This window comes from Anomaloglossus baeobatrachus, chromosome 2 (assembly GCF_048569485.1).
Source record: "Anomaloglossus baeobatrachus isolate aAnoBae1 chromosome 2, aAnoBae1.hap1, whole genome shotgun sequence".
Taxonomy (NCBI): domain Eukaryota; kingdom Metazoa; phylum Chordata; class Amphibia; order Anura; family Aromobatidae; genus Anomaloglossus; species Anomaloglossus baeobatrachus.
This window is the reverse complement of record NC_134354.1, coordinates 356,772,156-356,788,677: the sequence shown is the minus strand read 5'-3', so window position 1 is coordinate 356,788,677 and position 16,522 is coordinate 356,772,156. Positions and strand designations below refer to the sequence as shown.

General features: G+C 35.5%; 9 non-coding genes across 9 annotated transcripts; all 9 read right to left on the bottom strand.

Annotated features, from left to right (window-relative positions):
* Positions 1 to 439: 439 nt before the first annotated feature.
* Positions 440 to 512, bottom strand: TRNAV-CAC (transfer RNA valine (anticodon CAC)). The gene has a single exon. It is a non-coding gene; the product is annotated as a tRNA-Val (tRNA).
* Positions 513 to 1,178: 666 nt separating this feature from the next.
* On the bottom strand, positions 1,179 to 1,251 carry TRNAV-CAC (transfer RNA valine (anticodon CAC)). The gene has a single exon. It is a non-coding gene; the product is annotated as a tRNA-Val (tRNA).
* A 2,185-nt stretch (positions 1,252 to 3,436) lies between these two features.
* Positions 3,437 to 3,509, bottom strand: TRNAV-CAC (transfer RNA valine (anticodon CAC)). Its single transcript has one exon. It is a non-coding gene; the product is annotated as a tRNA-Val (tRNA).
* Positions 3,510 to 3,685: 176 nt separating this feature from the next.
* TRNAV-UAC (transfer RNA valine (anticodon UAC)) lies at positions 3,686 to 3,758 on the bottom strand. The gene has a single exon. It is a non-coding gene; the product is annotated as a tRNA-Val (tRNA).
* A 1,653-nt stretch (positions 3,759 to 5,411) lies between these two features.
* TRNAV-AAC (transfer RNA valine (anticodon AAC)) lies at positions 5,412 to 5,484 on the bottom strand. The gene has a single exon. It is a non-coding gene; the product is annotated as a tRNA-Val (tRNA).
* A 2,930-nt stretch (positions 5,485 to 8,414) lies between these two features.
* TRNAV-AAC (transfer RNA valine (anticodon AAC)) lies at positions 8,415 to 8,487 on the bottom strand. The gene has a single exon. It is a non-coding gene; the product is annotated as a tRNA-Val (tRNA).
* A 2,144-nt stretch (positions 8,488 to 10,631) lies between these two features.
* On the bottom strand, positions 10,632 to 10,704 carry TRNAV-AAC (transfer RNA valine (anticodon AAC)). Its single transcript has one exon. It is a non-coding gene; the product is annotated as a tRNA-Val (tRNA).
* A 2,240-nt stretch (positions 10,705 to 12,944) lies between these two features.
* Positions 12,945 to 13,017, bottom strand: TRNAV-CAC (transfer RNA valine (anticodon CAC)). Its single transcript has one exon. It is a non-coding gene; the product is annotated as a tRNA-Val (tRNA).
* Positions 13,018 to 15,904: 2,887 nt separating this feature from the next.
* Positions 15,905 to 15,977, bottom strand: TRNAV-UAC (transfer RNA valine (anticodon UAC)). The gene has a single exon. It is a non-coding gene; the product is annotated as a tRNA-Val (tRNA).
* Between the last annotated feature and the right edge of the window lie 545 nt (positions 15,978 to 16,522).

Below are 16,522 nucleotides of genomic sequence, written 5' to 3'. Positions count from 1 at the left end.
ATGAGCACTACACTATGAAACCTGATGGAAAGTTACTGTGTATTGGCTAGCAGAGCAGAATTGTGACTGATGGGGCCTTTATATTGCTGAAGGAAAGTATTTTTGGTTAATGAAACATTTACAATTTTTATTATATATTTCAACAGTTTTATTCCTACAAAGGGATTTTGCTTAAATTGAAGTTTACATTGAATGTGTTACTTTTTTCTACATAGTTTAGTCGTTTGCTTTTGTATTTATGGGAACTATATATTTTAAAACAAATAGGATTTTTATAATATGGGATTATGTTTTCTGCTAAAATGGTCAATAAAAAAGAAACCCAAAATCGAAGTTCTCTTTGTGATGGAAGCCAAAATGTATTGTCATTTTTTCAACGAAACCAAGAATTTCACATATTACAAGTCAATAGGAAATTACATCAACACCAAAAACAGATTGGTTTCACTGGGGATTGAACCCAGGACCTTCTGCGTGTGAAGCAGACGTGATGACCACTACACTATGAAACCTTTGAAAGCCTGGAAAGTAATGGCAATTAGAGACGAGTTTTGACCGCCAGGAAAAACAAAACAAATTCGTAGCTCTGTTGGGGATGGAAGCCAAAACATCCCATCATTCGGCAACAAAGCCAAGAACTTCATATATTGTAGTTTAATTGAGTATTATTTCAACACCAAGAACAGATTGGTTTCACTGGGGATTGAATCCAGGACCTTCTGCGTGTTAAGCAGACGTGATGACCACTACACTATGAAACCTGCCGAAAAGTTACTGTGTATTAGCTAGTAGAGCAGAATTTTGACTGACGGGGCCTTTTTATTGCTGAAGGAAAGTATTTTTGGTTAATGAAACATTTACAATTTTTATTACATATTTTACTAGTTTTATTCCTACAAAGGGATTTTGCTTAAATTGAAGTTTTTATTGAATGAGTAACTTTTTTCTACATAGTTTAGTCGTTTGCTTTTGTATTTATGGGAACTATATATTTTAAAACAAATAGGATTTTTATAACATGGGATTATGTTTTCTGCTAAAATGGTCAATAAAAAAGAAACCCAAAATCGAAGTTCTCTTTGTGATGGAAGCCAAAATGTATTGTCATTTTTTCAACGAAACCAAGAATTTCACATATTACAAGTCAATAGGAAATTACATCAACACCAAAAACAGATTGGTTTCACTGGGGATTGAACCCAGGGCCTTCTGCGTGTGAAGCAGACGTGATGACCACTACACTATGAAACCTTTGAAATCCTGCAAATTAATGGCAATTACAGACGAGTTTTGACCGCCAGGGAAAAAAGAAACAAATTCGTAGCTCTGTTGGTGATGGAAGCTAAAACATCCCGTTATTCGGCAACAAAGCCAAGAACTTCATATATTGTAGTTTAATTGGGTATTATTTCAACACCAAGAAGAGATTGGTTTTACTGGGGATTGAACGCAGGACCTTCTGCGTGTTAAGCAGACGTGAAGACCACTACACTATGAAACCTTTGAAATCCTGCAAAGTAATGGCAATTAGAGACGAGTTTTGACCACCAGGGAAAAAAAAAACAAATTCGTAGCTCTGTTGGTGATGGAAGCCAAAACGTCCCATAATTCGGCAACAAAGCCAAGAACTTCATATATTGTAGTTTAATTGGGTATTATTTCAACACCAAGAACAGATTGGATTTACTGGGGATTGAACGCAGGACCTTCTGCGTGTTAAGCAGACGTGATGACCACTACTCTATGAAACCTGATGGAAAGTTACTGTGTATTGGCTAGCAGAGCAGAATTGTGACTGACGGGGCCTTTTTATTGCTGAAGGAAAGTATTTTTGGTTAATGAAACATTTACAATTGTTATTACATATTTTACCAGTTTTATTCCTACAAAGGGATTTTGCTTAAATGGAAGTTTACATTGAATGTGTTACTTTTTTCTACATTTTTTAGTCGTTTGCTTTTGTATTTAAAGGAACTATATATTTTGAAACAAACAGGATTTTTATAATATGGGATTATGTTTTCTGCTAAAATGGTCAATAAAAAAGAAACCCAAAATCGTAGTTCTCTTGGTTATGGAAGCCAAAATATATTATCAGTTGGCAACAAAAGAAAGAATTTCATGTTACAGGTTAATATCAAATTACTTCCCATCATTCGGCAACAAAGCCAAGAACTTCATATATTGTAGTTTTATTGAGTATTATTTCAACACCAAGAACAAATTGGTTTTACTGGGGATTGAACGCAGGACCTTCTGCGCGTTAAGCAGACGTGATGACCACTACTCTATGAAACCTGATGGAAAGTTACTGTGTATTGGCTAGCAGAGCAGAATTGTGACTGACGGGGCCTTTTTATTGCTGAAGAAAGTATTTTTTGTTAATGAAACATTTAGAATTTTTATTACATATTTTACCAGTTTTATTCCTACAAAGGAATTTTGCTTAAAAGGAAGTTTACATTGAATGTGTTACTTTTTTCCACATAGTTTAGTTGTTTGCTTTTGTATTTTGAAACAAACAGGATTTTTATAATATAGGATTATGTTTTCTGCTAAAATGGTCAATAAAAAAGAAACCCAAAATCGTAGTTCTCTTGGTAATAAAAGCCAAAATAAATTATCAGTTGGCAACAAAACAAAGAATTTCATATGTTACAGGTTGATAGCAAATTACTTCAACAGCGAAAACGGCTTGTTTTTACTGAGGATTGAACCCAGGACCTTCTGCGTGTGAAGTAGACGTGATGACGACTCCACTACGAAACTTGTGAAATTCTGCAAAGTAATGGCATTTAGAGACGAGTTTTGACCGCCAGGGGAAAAAAATAATAATTTGTAGTTCTGTTTGTGATGGAAGCCAAGACATCCCGTCATACGGCAACAAAGCCGAGAACGTCATATATTGTAGTTGGATAGCGTATTATTTCAACACTAAGAACAGATTGGTTTCACTGGGGATTAAACCCAAGGACCTTCTGCGTGTTAAGTAGATGTGATGACCACTACACTATGAAACCTGACGATAAGTTACTGTGTATTGGCTAGCAGAGCAGAATTGTGACTGACGGGGCCTTTTTATTGCTGAAGGAAAGTATTTTTGGTTAATGAAACATTTACAATTATTATTACATATTTTACCAGTTTTATTCCTACAAAGGGATTTTGCTTACATTGAAGTTTATATTGAATGTGTTACTTTTTTCTCCATAGTTTGGTCTTTTGCTTTTGTATTTATGGGAACTATATATTTTGAAACAAATAGGATTTTTATAATATGGGATTATGTTTTCTGCTAAAATGGTCAATAAAAAAGAAACCCAAAATCGTAGTTCTCTTTGTGATGGAAGCCAAAATGAATTGTCATTTGGCAACGAAACCAAGAATTTCACATATTACAAGTCGATAGGAAATTACTTCAACACCAAAAACGGATTGGTTTCACTGGGGATTGAACCCAGGACCTTCTGCGTGTGAAGCAGACGTGATGACCACTACACTATGAAACCTTTGAAGTTCTGCAAAGTAATGGCAATTAGAGACGAGTTTTGACTGCCAGGGGGAAAAAAACAAATTCGTAGCTCTGTTGGTGATGGAAGCTAAAACATCCCGTTATTCGGCAACAAAGCCAAGAACTTTATATACTGCAGGTTGATAGGGGATTATTTCAACACCAAGAACACATGGGTTTCACTGGGGATTGAACCCAGGACCTTCTGCGTGTAAAGCAGACGTGATTTCCACTACACTATGAAACCTTTGAAAGCCTGCAAAGTAATGGCAATTAGAGACGAGTTTTGACCGCAAGGGAAAAAAAAACCAAAGTCGTAGCTCTGTTCGGGATGGAAGCCAAAACATCCCATCATTCGGCAACAAAGCCAAGAACTTCATATATTGTAGTTTAATGGAGTATTATTTCAACACCAAGAACAGATTGGTTTTACTGGGGATTGAACGCAGGACCTTCTGCGCGTTAAGCAGACGTGATGACCACTACTCTATGAAACCTGATGGAAAGTTACTGTGTATTGGCTAGCAGAGCAGAATTGTGACTGACGTTGCCTTTTTATTGCTGAAGAAAGTATTTTTTGTTAATGAAACATTTACAATTTTTCTTACATATTTTACCAGTTTTATTCCTACAAAGGAATTTTGCTTAAAAGGAAGTTTACATTGAATGTGTTACTTTTTTCCACATAGTTTAGTTGCTTGCTTTTGTATTTAAAGGAACTATATATTTTGAAACAAACAGGATTTTTATAATATGGGATTATGTTTTCTGCTAAAATGGTCAATAAAAAAGAAACCCAAAATCGTAGTTCTCTTTGTGATGGAAGCCAAAATGTATTGTCATTTGGCAACGAAACCAAGAATTTTACATATTACAAGTCGATAGGAAATTAATTTAACACCAAAAACAGATTGGTTTCACTGGTGATTGAAGCCAGGACCTTCTGCGTGTGAAGCAGACGTGATGACCACTACACTATGAAACCTTTGAAAGCCTGCAAAGTAATGGCAATTAGACACAAGTTTTGACCGCCAGGGGAAAAAAAACAAATTCGTAGCTCTGTTGGTGATGGAAGCTAAAACATCCCGCTGTTCGGCAACAAAGCCAAGAACTTCATATATTGTAGTTTAATTGAGTATTATTTCAACACCAAGAACAGATTGGTTTTACTGGGGATAGAACGCAGGACCTTCTGCGTGTTAAGCAGACGTGATGACCACTACTCTATGCAACCTGATGGAAAGTTACTGTGTATTGGCTAGCAGAGCAGAATTGTCACTGACGGGGCCTTTTGATTGCTGAAGGAAAGTATTTTTTGTTAATGAAACATTTACAATTTTTATTACATATTTTACCAGTTTTATTCCTACAAAGGGATTTTGCTTAAAAGGAAGTTTACATTGAATATGTTACTTTTTCCACATAGTTTAGTTGTTTGCTTTTGTATTTAAAGGAACTATATATTTTGAAACAAACAGGATTTTTATAATATGGGATTATGTTTTATGCTAAAATGGTCAATAAAAAAGAAACCCAAAATCGTAGTTCTCTTGGTGATGGAAGCCAAAATATATTATCAGTTGGCAACAAAACAAAGAATTTCATATGTTACAGGTTGATAGCAAATTACTTCAACAGAAAAAATGGCTTGTTTTTACTGGGGATTGAACCCAGGACCTTCTGCGTGTGAAGTAGATGTGATGACGACTACACTATGAAACCTGTGAAATCCTGCAAAGTAATGGAATTTAGAGACGAGTTTTGACCGCCAGGGGAAAAAAAATAATAATTTGTAGTTCTGTTTGTGATGGAAGCCAAAACATACCGTCATTCGGAAACAAAGCCGAGAACTTCATATTTTGGAGTTGGATAGCGCATTATTTCAACACTAAGAACAGATTGGTTTCACTGGGGATTGAACCCAGGACCTTCTGCGTGTTAAGCAGAAATGATGACCACTACACTATGAAACCTGGCGAAAAGTTACTATGTATTAGCTAGCAGAGCAGAATTGTGACTGACGGGGCCTTTTTATTGCTGAAGGAAAGTATTTTTGGTTAATGAAACATTTACAATTATTATTACATATTTTACCAGTTTTATTCCTACAAAGGGATTTTGCTTAAATTGAAGTTTATATTGAATGTGTTACTTTTTTCTCCATAGTTTGGTCTTTTGCTTTTGTATTTATGGGAACTACATATTTTGAAACAAGTAGGATTTTTATAATATGGGATTATGTTTTCTGCTAAAATGGTCAATAAAAAAGAAACCCAAAATCGTAGTTCTCTTTGTGATGACCGCCAGGGAAAAAAAAAACTAATTCGTTGCTCTGTTGGGGATGGAAGCCAAAACATTCCATCCTTCGGCAACAAAGCCAAGAACTTCATATATTGTAGTTTAATTGAGTATTATTTCAACACCAAGAACAGATCGGTTTTACTGGGGATTGAACGTAGGACCTTCTGCGTGTTAAGCAGACATGATGACCACTACTCTATGAAACCTGATGGAAAGTTACTGTGTATTGGCTAGCAGAGCAGAATTGTGACTGACGGGGACTTTTTATTGCTGAAGGAAAGTATTTTTGGTTAATGTAACATTTACAATTTTTTTACATATTTTACCAGTTTTATTCCTACAAAGGGATTTTGCTTAAAAGGAAGTTTACATTGAATGTGTTAGTTTTTTCCACATAGTTTAGTTGTTTGCTTTTGTATTTAAAGGAACTATATATTTTGAAACAAACAGGATTTTTATAATATGGGATTATGTTTTCTGCTAAAATGGTCAATAAAAAAGAAACCCAAAATCGTAGTTCTCTTTGTGATGGAAGCCAAAATGTATTGTCATTTGGCAACGAAACCAAGAATTTTACATATTACAAGTCGATAGGAAATTACTTTAACACCAAAAACAGATTGGTTTCACTGGTGATTGAACCCAGGACCTTCTGCGTGTGAAGCAGACGTGATGACCACTTCACTATAAAACCTTTGAAAGCCTGCAAAGTAATGGCAATTAGAGACAAGTTTTGACCGCCAGGGGAAAAAAAACAAATTCGTAGCTCTGTTGGTGATGGAAGCTAAAACATCCCGTTATTCGGCAACAAAGCCAAGAACTTCATATATTGTAGTTTAATTGAGTATTATTTCAACACCAAGAACAGATTGGTTTTACTGGGGATTGAACGCAGGACCTTCTGCGTGTTAAGCAGACGTGATGACCACTACTCTATGAAACCTGATGGAAAGTTACTGTGTATTGGCTAGCAGAGCAGAATTGTCACTGACGGGGCCTTTTTATTGCTGAAGGAAAGTATTTTTTGTTAATGAAACATTTACAATTTTTATTACATATTTTACCAGTTTTATTCCTACAAAGGGATTTTGCTTTAATTGAAGTTTATATTGAATGTGTTACTTTTTTCTCCATAGTTTGGTCTTTTGCTTTTGTATTTATGGGAACTATATATTTTGAAACAAATAGGATTTTTATAATATGGGATTATGTTTTCTGCTAAAATGGTCAATAAAAAAGAAACCCAAAATCGTAGTTCTCTTTGTGATGGAAGCCAAAATGTATTGTCATTTGGCAATGAAACCAAGAATTTCACATATTACAAGTCGATAGGAAATTACTTCAACACCAAAAACAGATTGGTTTCACTGGGGATTGAACCCAGGACCTTGTGCGTGTGAAGCAGACGTGATGACCACTACAATATGAAACCTTTGAAATCCTGCAAAGTAATGGCAATTAGAGACGAGTTTTGACCGCCAGGGGAAAAAAAACAAATTCGTAGCTCTGTTGGTGATGGAAGCTAAAACATCCCGTTATTCGGCAACAAAGCCAAGAACTTTATATACTGCAGGTTGATAGGGGATTATTTCAACACCAAGAACACATGGGTTTCACTGGGGATTGAATCCAGGACCTTCTGCGTGTAAAGCAGACGTGATTTCCACTACACTATGAAACCTTTGAAAGCCTGCAAAGTAATGGCAATTAGAGACGAGTTTTGACCGCCAGGGAAAAAAAAACAAACAAATTCGTAGCTCTGTTGGGGATGGAAGCCAAAACATTCCATCATTCGGCAACAAAGCCAAGCACTTCATATATTGTAGTTTATTTGAGTATTATTTCAACACCAAGAACAGATTGGTTTTACTGGGGAATGAACGCAGGACCTTCTGCGTGTTAAGCAGAGGTGATGACCAGTACTCTATGAAACCTGATGGAAAGTTACTGTGTATTGGCTAGCAGAGCAGAATTGTGACTGACGGGGCCTTCTTATTGCTGAAGGAAAGTATTTTTGGTTAATGAAACATTTTCAATTTTTATTACATATTTTACCAGTTTTATTCCTACAAAGGGATTTTGCTTAAAAGGAAGTTTACATTGAATGTGTTACTTTTTTCCACATAGTTTAGTTGTTTGCTTTTGTATTTAAAGGAACTATATATTTTGAAACAAACAGGATTTTTATAATATGGGATTATGTTTTCTGCTAAAATGGTCAATAAAAAAGAAACCCAAATTCGAAGTTCTCTTGGTGATGGAAGTTAAAATATATTATCAGTTGGCAACAAAACAAAGAATTTCATATGTAACAGGTTGATAGCAAATTACTTCAACAGCGAAAACGGCTTGTTTTTACTGGGGATTGAACCCAGGACCTTCTGCATGTGAAGTAGACGTGATGACGACTTCACTATGAAACCTGTGAAATCCTGCAAAGTAATGGCATTTAGAGACGAGTTTTGACCGCCAGGGGAAAAAAAAAAAAAAATTTGTAGTTCTGTTTGTGATGGAAGCCAAAACATCCCGTCATTCGGCAACAAAGCCGAGAACTTCATATATTGGAGTTGGATAACGTACTATTTCAACACTAAGAACAGATTGGTTTCACTGGGGATTGAACCCAGGACCTTCTGCGTGTTAAGCAGAAATGATGACCACTACACTATGAAACCTGACGAAAAGTTACTGTGTATTGGCTAGCAGAGCAGAATTGTGACAGACGGGGCCTTATTATTGCTGAAGGAAAGTATTTTTGGTTAATGAAACATTTACAATTATTATTACATATTTTACCAGTTTTCTTCCTACAAAGGGATTTTGCTTAAATTGAAGTTTATATTGAATGTGTTACTTTTTTCTCCATAGTTTTTTTTTCTTTTGTATTTTTGGGAACTATATATTTTGAAACAAATAGGATTTTTATAATATGGGATTATGTTTTCTGCTAAAATGGTCAATAAAAAAGAAACCCAAAATCGTAGTTCTCTTTGTGATGTAAGCCAAAATGTATTGTCATTTGGCAACGAAACCAAGAATTTCACATATTACAAGTCGATAGGAAATTACTTCAACACCAAAAACAGATTGGTTTCACTAAGGATTGAACCCAGGACCTTCTGCGTGTTAAGCAGACGTGATGACCACTACACTATGAAACCTGACAAAATGTTACTGTGTATTGGCTAGCAGAGCAGAATTGTGACTGACGGGGCCTTTTTATTGCTGAAGGAAGGTATTTTTGGTTAATGAAACATTTACAATTATTATTACATATTTTATCAGTTTTATTCCTACAAAGGGATTTTGCTTTAATTGAAGTTTATATTGAATGTGTTACTTTTTTCTCCATAGTTTGGTCTTTTGCTTTTGTATTTATGGGAACTATATATTTTGAAACAAATAGGATTTTTATAATATGGGATTATGTTTTCTGCTAAAATGGTCAATAAAAAAGAAACCCAAAATCGTAGTTCTCTTTGTGATGGAAGCCAAAATGTATTGTCATTTGGCAATGAAACCAAGAATTTCACATATTACAAGTCGATAGGAAATTACTTCAACACCAAAAACAGATTGGTTTCACTGGGGATTGAACCCAGGACCTTGTGCGTGTGAAGCAGACGTGATGACCACTACAATATGAAACCTTTGAAATCCTGCAAAGTAATGGCAATTAGAGACGAGTTTTGACCGCCAGGGGAAAAAAAACAAATTCGTAGCTCTGTTGGTGATGGAAGCTAAAACATCCCGTTATTCGGCAACAAAGCCAAGAACTTTATATACTGCAGGTTGATAGGGGATTATTTCAACACCAAGAACACATGGGTTTCACTGGGGATTGAATCCAGGACCTTCTGCGTGTAAAGCAGACGTGATTTCCACTACACTATGAAACCTTTGAAAGCCTGCAAAGTAATGGCAATTAGAGACGAGTTTTGACCGCCAGGGAAAAAAAAACAAACAAATTCGTAGCTCTGTTGGGGATGGAAGCCAAAACATTCCATCATTCGGCAACAAAGCCAAGCACTTCATATATTGTAGTTTATTTGAGTATTATTTCAACACCAAGAACAGATTGGTTTTACTGGGGAATGAACGCAGGACCTTCTGCGTGTTAAGCAGAGGTGATGACCAGTACTCTATGAAACCTGATGGAAAGTTACTGTGTATTGGCTAGCAGAGCAGAATTGTGACTGACGGGGCCTTTTTATTGCTGAAGGAAAGTATTTTTGGTTAATGAAACATTTTCAATTTTTATTACATATTTTACCAGTTTTATTCCTACAAAGGGATTTTGCTTAAAAGGAAGTTTACATTGAATGTGTTACTTTTTTCCACATAGTTTAGTTGTTTGCTTTTGTATTTAAAGGAACTATATATTTTGAAACAAACAGGATTTTTATAATATGGGATTATGTTTTCTGCTAAAATGGTCAATAAAAAAGAAACCCAAAATCGTAGTTCTCTTGTTGATGGAAGCCAAAATATATTATCAGTTGGCAACAAAACAAAGAATTTCATATGTTACAGGTTGATAGCAAATTACTTCAACAGCGAAAACTGCTTGTTTTTACTGGGGATTGAACCTAGGACCTTCTGCGTGTGAAGTAGACGTGATGACGACTCCACTATGAAACCTGTGAAATCCTGCAAAGTAATGGCATTTAGAGACGAGTTTTGACCGCCAGGGGAAAAAAAATAATAATTTGTAGTTCTGTTTGTGATGGAAGCCAAAACATCCCGTCATTCAACAACAAAGCCGAGAACTTCATATATTGTAGTTGGATAGCGTATTATTTCAACACTAAGAATAGATTGGTTTCACTGGGGATTGAACCCAGGACCTTCTGCGTGTTAAGCAGACGTGATGACCACTATACTATGAAACCTGATGAAAAGTTACTGTGTATTTGGCTAGCAGAGCAGAATTGTGACTGATGGGGCCTTTTTATTGCTGAAGGAAAGTATTTTTGGTTAATGAAACATTTACAATTATTATTACATATTTTACCAGTTTTATTCCTACAAAGGGATTTTGCTTAAATTGAAGTTTATATTGAATGTGTTACTTTTTTCTCCATAGTTTGGTCTTTTGCTTTTGTATTTATGGGAACTATATATTTTGAAACAAATAGGATTTTTATAATATGGGATTATGTTTTCTGCTAAAATGGTCAATAAAAAAGAAACCCAAAATCGTAGTTCTCTTTGTGATGACCGCCAGGGAAAAAAAAAACTAATTCGTTGCTCTGTTGGGGATGGAAGCCAAAACATTCCATTTTTCGGCAACAAAGCCAAGAACTTCATATATTGTAGTTTAATTGAGTATTATTTCTACACCAAGAACAGATTGGTTTTACTGGGGATTGAACGAAGGACCTTCTGCGTGTTAAGCAGACGTGATGACCACTACTCTATGCAACCTGATGGAAAGTTACTGTGTATTGGCTAGCAGAGCAGAATTGTGACTGACGGGGCCTTTTTATTGCTGAAGGAAAGTATTTTTGGTTAATGAAACATTTACAATTTTTATTACATATTTTACCAGTTTTATTCCTACAAAGGGATTTTGCTTAAAAGGAAGTTTACATTGAATGGGTTACTTTTTTCCACATAGTTTAGTTGTTTGCTTTTGTATTTAAAGGAACTATATATTTGAAACAAACAGAATTTTTATAATATGGGATTATGTTTTCTGCTAAAATGGTCAACAAAAAAGAAACCCAAAATCGTAGTTCTCTTGGTGATGGAAGTCAAAATATATTATTATCAGTTGGCAACAAAAGAAAGAATTTCATATGTTACAGGTTGATAGCAAATTACTTCCCATCATTCGGCAACAAAGCCAAGAACTTCATATATTGTAGTTTAATTGAGTATTATTTCAACACCAAGAACAGATTGGTTTTACTGGGGATTGAACGCAGGACCGTCTGCGCGTTAAGCAGACGCGATGACCACTACTCTATGAAACCTGATGGAAAGTTACTGTGTATTGGCTAGCAGAGCAGAATTGTGACTGACGGGGCCTTTTTATTGCTGAAGGAAAGTATTTTTGGTTAATGAAACATTTACAATTTTTATTACATATTTTACCAGTTTTATTCCTACAAAGGGATTTTGCTTAAAAGGAAGTTTACATTGAATGTGTTACTTTTTTCCACATAGTTTAGTTGTTTGCTTTTGTATTTAAAGGAACTATATATTTTGAAACAAACAGGATTTTTATAATATGGGATTATGTTTTCTGCTAAAATGGTCAATAAAAAAGAAACCCAAAATCGTAGCTCTCTTGGTGAGGGAAGCCAAAATATATTATCAGTTGGCAACAAAACCAAGAAGTTCATATATAACAGGTTGATAGCAAATTACTTCAACAGCGAAAACGGCTTGTTTTTACTGGGGATTGAACCCAGAACCTTCTGCAGGTGAAGTAGACGTGACGACCACTCCACTATGAAACCTGTGAAATCCTTCAAAGTAATGGCATTTAGAGACGAGTTTTGACAGCCAGGGGAAAAAAAAAAAATAATTTGTAGTTCTGTTTGTGATGGAAGCCAAAACATACCGTCATTCGGCAACAATGCCGAAAACTTCATATATTGTAGTTGGATAGCGTATTATTTCAACACTAAGAACAGATTGGTTTCACTGGGGATTGAACCCAGGACCTTCTGCGTGTTAAGCAGACGTGATGACCACTACATTATGAAACCTGACAAAAAGTTACTGTGTATTGGCTAGCAGAGCAGAATTGTGACTGACGGGGCCTTTTTATTGCTGAAGGAAAGTATTTTTGGTTAATGAAACATTTACAATTATTACATATTTTACCAGTTTTATTCCTACAAAAAGATTTTGCTTAAATTGAAGTTTATATTGAATGTGTTACTTTTTTCTCCATAGTTTGGTCTTTTGCTTTTGTATTTATGGGAACTATATATTTTGAAACAAATAGGATTTTTATAATATGGGATTATGTTTTCTGCTAAAATGGTCAATAATAAAGAAACCCAAAATCGTAGTTCTCTTTGTGATGGAAGCCAAAATGTATTGTCATTTGGCAACGAAACCAAGAATTTCACATATTACAAGTCGATAGGAAATTACTTCAACACCAAAAACAGATTGGTTTCACTGGGGATTGAACCCAGGACCTTCTGCGTGTGAAGCAGACGTGATGACCACTACACTACGAAACCTTTGTAATTCTGCAAAGTAATGGCAATTAGAGACGAGTTTTGACCGCCAGGGAAAAAAAAACAAATTCGTAGCTCTGTTGGTGATGGAAGCTAAAACATCCCGTTATTCGGCAACAAAGCCAAGAACTTTATATACTGCAGGTTGATAGGGGATTATTTCAACACCAAGAACACATGGGTTTCACTGGGGATTGAACCTAGGACCTTCTGCGTGTAAAGCAGACGTGATTTCCACTACACTATGAAACCTTTGAAAGCCTGCAAAGTAATGGCAATTAGAGACGAGTTTTGACCGCCAGGGAAAAAAAAAACAAATTCGTAGCCCTGTTCGGGATGGAAGCCAAAACATCCCATCATTCGGCAACAAAGCCAAGAACTTCATATATTGTAGTTTAATTGAGTATTATTTCAACACCAAGAACAGATTGGTTTTACTGGGGATTGAACGCAGGACCTTCTGCGCGTTAAGCAAACGTGATGACCACTACTCTATGAAACCTGATGGAAAGTTACTGTGTATTGGCTAGCAGAGCAGAATTGTGACTGACGTTGCCTTTTTATTGCTGAAGAAAGTATTTTTTGTTAATGAAACATTTACAATTTTTATTACATATTTTACCAGTTTTATTCCTACAAAGGAATTTTGCTTAAAAGGAAGTTTACATTGAATGTGTTAGTTTTTTCCACATAGTTTAGTTGTTTGCTTTTGTATTTAAAGGAACTATATATTTTGAAACAAACAGGATTTTTATAATATGGGATTGTTTTCTGCTAAAATGGTCAATAAAAAAGAAACCCAAAATCGTAGTTCTCTTTGTGATGGAAGCCAAAATGTATTGTCATTTGGCAACGAAACCAAGAATTTTACATATTACAAGTAGATAGGAAATTACTTTAACACCAAAAACAGATTGGTTTCACTGGTGATTGAACCCAGGACCTTCTGCGTGTGAAGCAGACGTGATGACCACTACACTATGAAACCTTTGAAAGCCTGCAAAGTAATGGCAATTAGAGACAAGTTTTGACCGCCAGGGGAAAAAAAACAAATTCGTAGCTCTGTTGGTGATGGAAGCTAAAACATCCCGTTATTCGGCAACAAAGCCAAGAACTTCATATATTGTAGTTTAATTGAGTATTATTTCAACACCAAGAACAGATTGGTTTTACTGGGGATTGAACGCAGGACCTTCTGCGTGTTAAGCAGACGTGATGACCACTACTCTATGAAACCTGATGGAAAGTTACTGTGTATTGGCTAGTAGAGCAGAATTGTCACTGACGGGGCCTTTTTATTGCTGAAGGAAAGTATTTTTTGTTAATGAAACATTTACAATTATTACATATTTTACCAGTTTTATTCCTAGAAAGGGATTTTGCTTAAATTGAAGTTTATATTGAATGTGTTACTTTTTTCTCCATAGTTTGGTCTTTTGCTTTTGTATTTATGGGAACTATATATTTTGAAACAAATAGGATTTTTATAATATGGGATTATGTTTTCTGCTAAAATGGTCAATAAAAAAGAAACCCAAAATCGTAGTTCTCTTTGTGATGGAAGCCAAAATGTATTGTCATTTGGCAACGAAACCAAGAATTTCACATATTACAAGTCGATAGGAAATTACTTCAACACCAAAAACAGATTGGTTTCACTGGGGATTGAACCCAGGACCTTCTGCGTGTGAAGCAGACGTGATGACCTCTACACTATGAAACCTTTAAAATCCTGCAAAGTAATGGCAATTAGAGACGAGTTTTGACCGCCAGGGGAAAAAAAACAAATTCGTAGCTCTGTTGGTGATGGAAGCTAAAACATCCCGTTATTCGGCAACAAAGCCAAGAACTTTATATACTGCAGGTTGATAGGGGATTATTTCAACACCAAGAACACATTGGTTTCACTGTGGATTGAATCCAGGACCTTCTGCGTGTAAAGCAGACGTGATTTCCACTACACTATGAAACCTTTGAAAGCCTGCAAAGTAATGGCAATTAGAGACGAGTTTTGACCGCCAGGGAAAAAAAAAAAAACAAATTCGTAGCTTTTTGGGGATGGAAGCCAAAACATCCCATCATTTGGCAATGAAGCCTAGAACTTCATATATTGTAGTTTAATTGAGTATTATTTTAACACCAAGAACAGATTGGTTTTACTGGGGATGGAACCCAGGACCTTCTGCGTGTTAAGCAGACGTGATAACCACTACACTATGAAACCTGACGAAAAGTTACTGTGTATTGGCTAGCAGAGCAGAATTGTGACTGACGGGGCCTTTTTATTGCTGAAGGAAAGTATTTTTGGTTAATGAAACATTTACAATTATTATTACATGTTTTACCAGTTTTATTCCTACAAAGGGATTTTGCTTAAATTGAAGTTTATATTGAATGTGTTACTTTTTTCTCCATAGTTTGGTCTTTTGCTTTTGTATTTATGGGAACTATATATTTTGAAACAAATAGGATTTTTATAATATGGGATTATGTTTTCTGCTAAAATGGTCATTAAAAAAGAAACCCAAAATCGTAGTTCTCTTTGTGATGGAAGCCAAAATGTATTGTCATTTGGCAACGAAACCAAGAATTTCACATATTACAAGTCGATAGGAAATTACTTCAACACCACAAACAGTTTGGTTTCACTGGGGATTGAACCCAGGACCTTCTGCGTGTGAAGCAGACATGATGACCACTACACTATGAAACCTTTGAAATCTAGCAAAGTAATGGCAATTAGAGACGAGTTTTGACCGCCAGGGGAAAAAAAAACAAAATCGTAGCTCTGTTGGTGATGGAAGCTAAAACATCCAGTTATTCAGCAACAAAGCCAAGAACTTTAAATACTGCAGGTTGATAGGGGATTATTTCAACATCATGAACACATGGGTTTCACTGGGGATTGAACCCAGGACCTTCTGCGTGTAAAGCAGACGTGATTTCCACTACACTATGAAACCTTTGAAAGGCTGCAAAGTAATGGCAATTAGAGACGAGTTTTGACCGCCAGGGAAAAAAAAAACAAATTCGTAGCTCTGTTGGGGATGGAAGCCAAAACATCCCATCATTCGTCAACAAAGCCAAGAACTTCATATATTGTAGTTTAATTGAGTATTATTTCAACACCAAGAACAGATCGGTTTTACTGGGGATTGAACGTAGGACCTTCTGCGTGTTAAGCAGACATGATGACCACTACTCTATGAAACCTGATGGAAAGTTACTGTGTATTGGCTAGCAGAGCAGAATTGTGACTGACGGGGACTTTTTATTGCTGAAGGAAAGTATTTTTGGTTAATGAAACATTTACAATTTTTTTACATATTTTACCAGTTTTATTCCTACAAAGGGATTTTGCTTAAAAGGAAGTTTACATTGAATGTGTTAGTTTTTTCCACATAGTTTAGTTGTTTGCTTTTGTATTTAAAGGAACTATATATTTTGAAACAAACAGGATTTTTATAATATGGGATTATGTTTTCTGCTAAAATGGTCAATAAAAAAG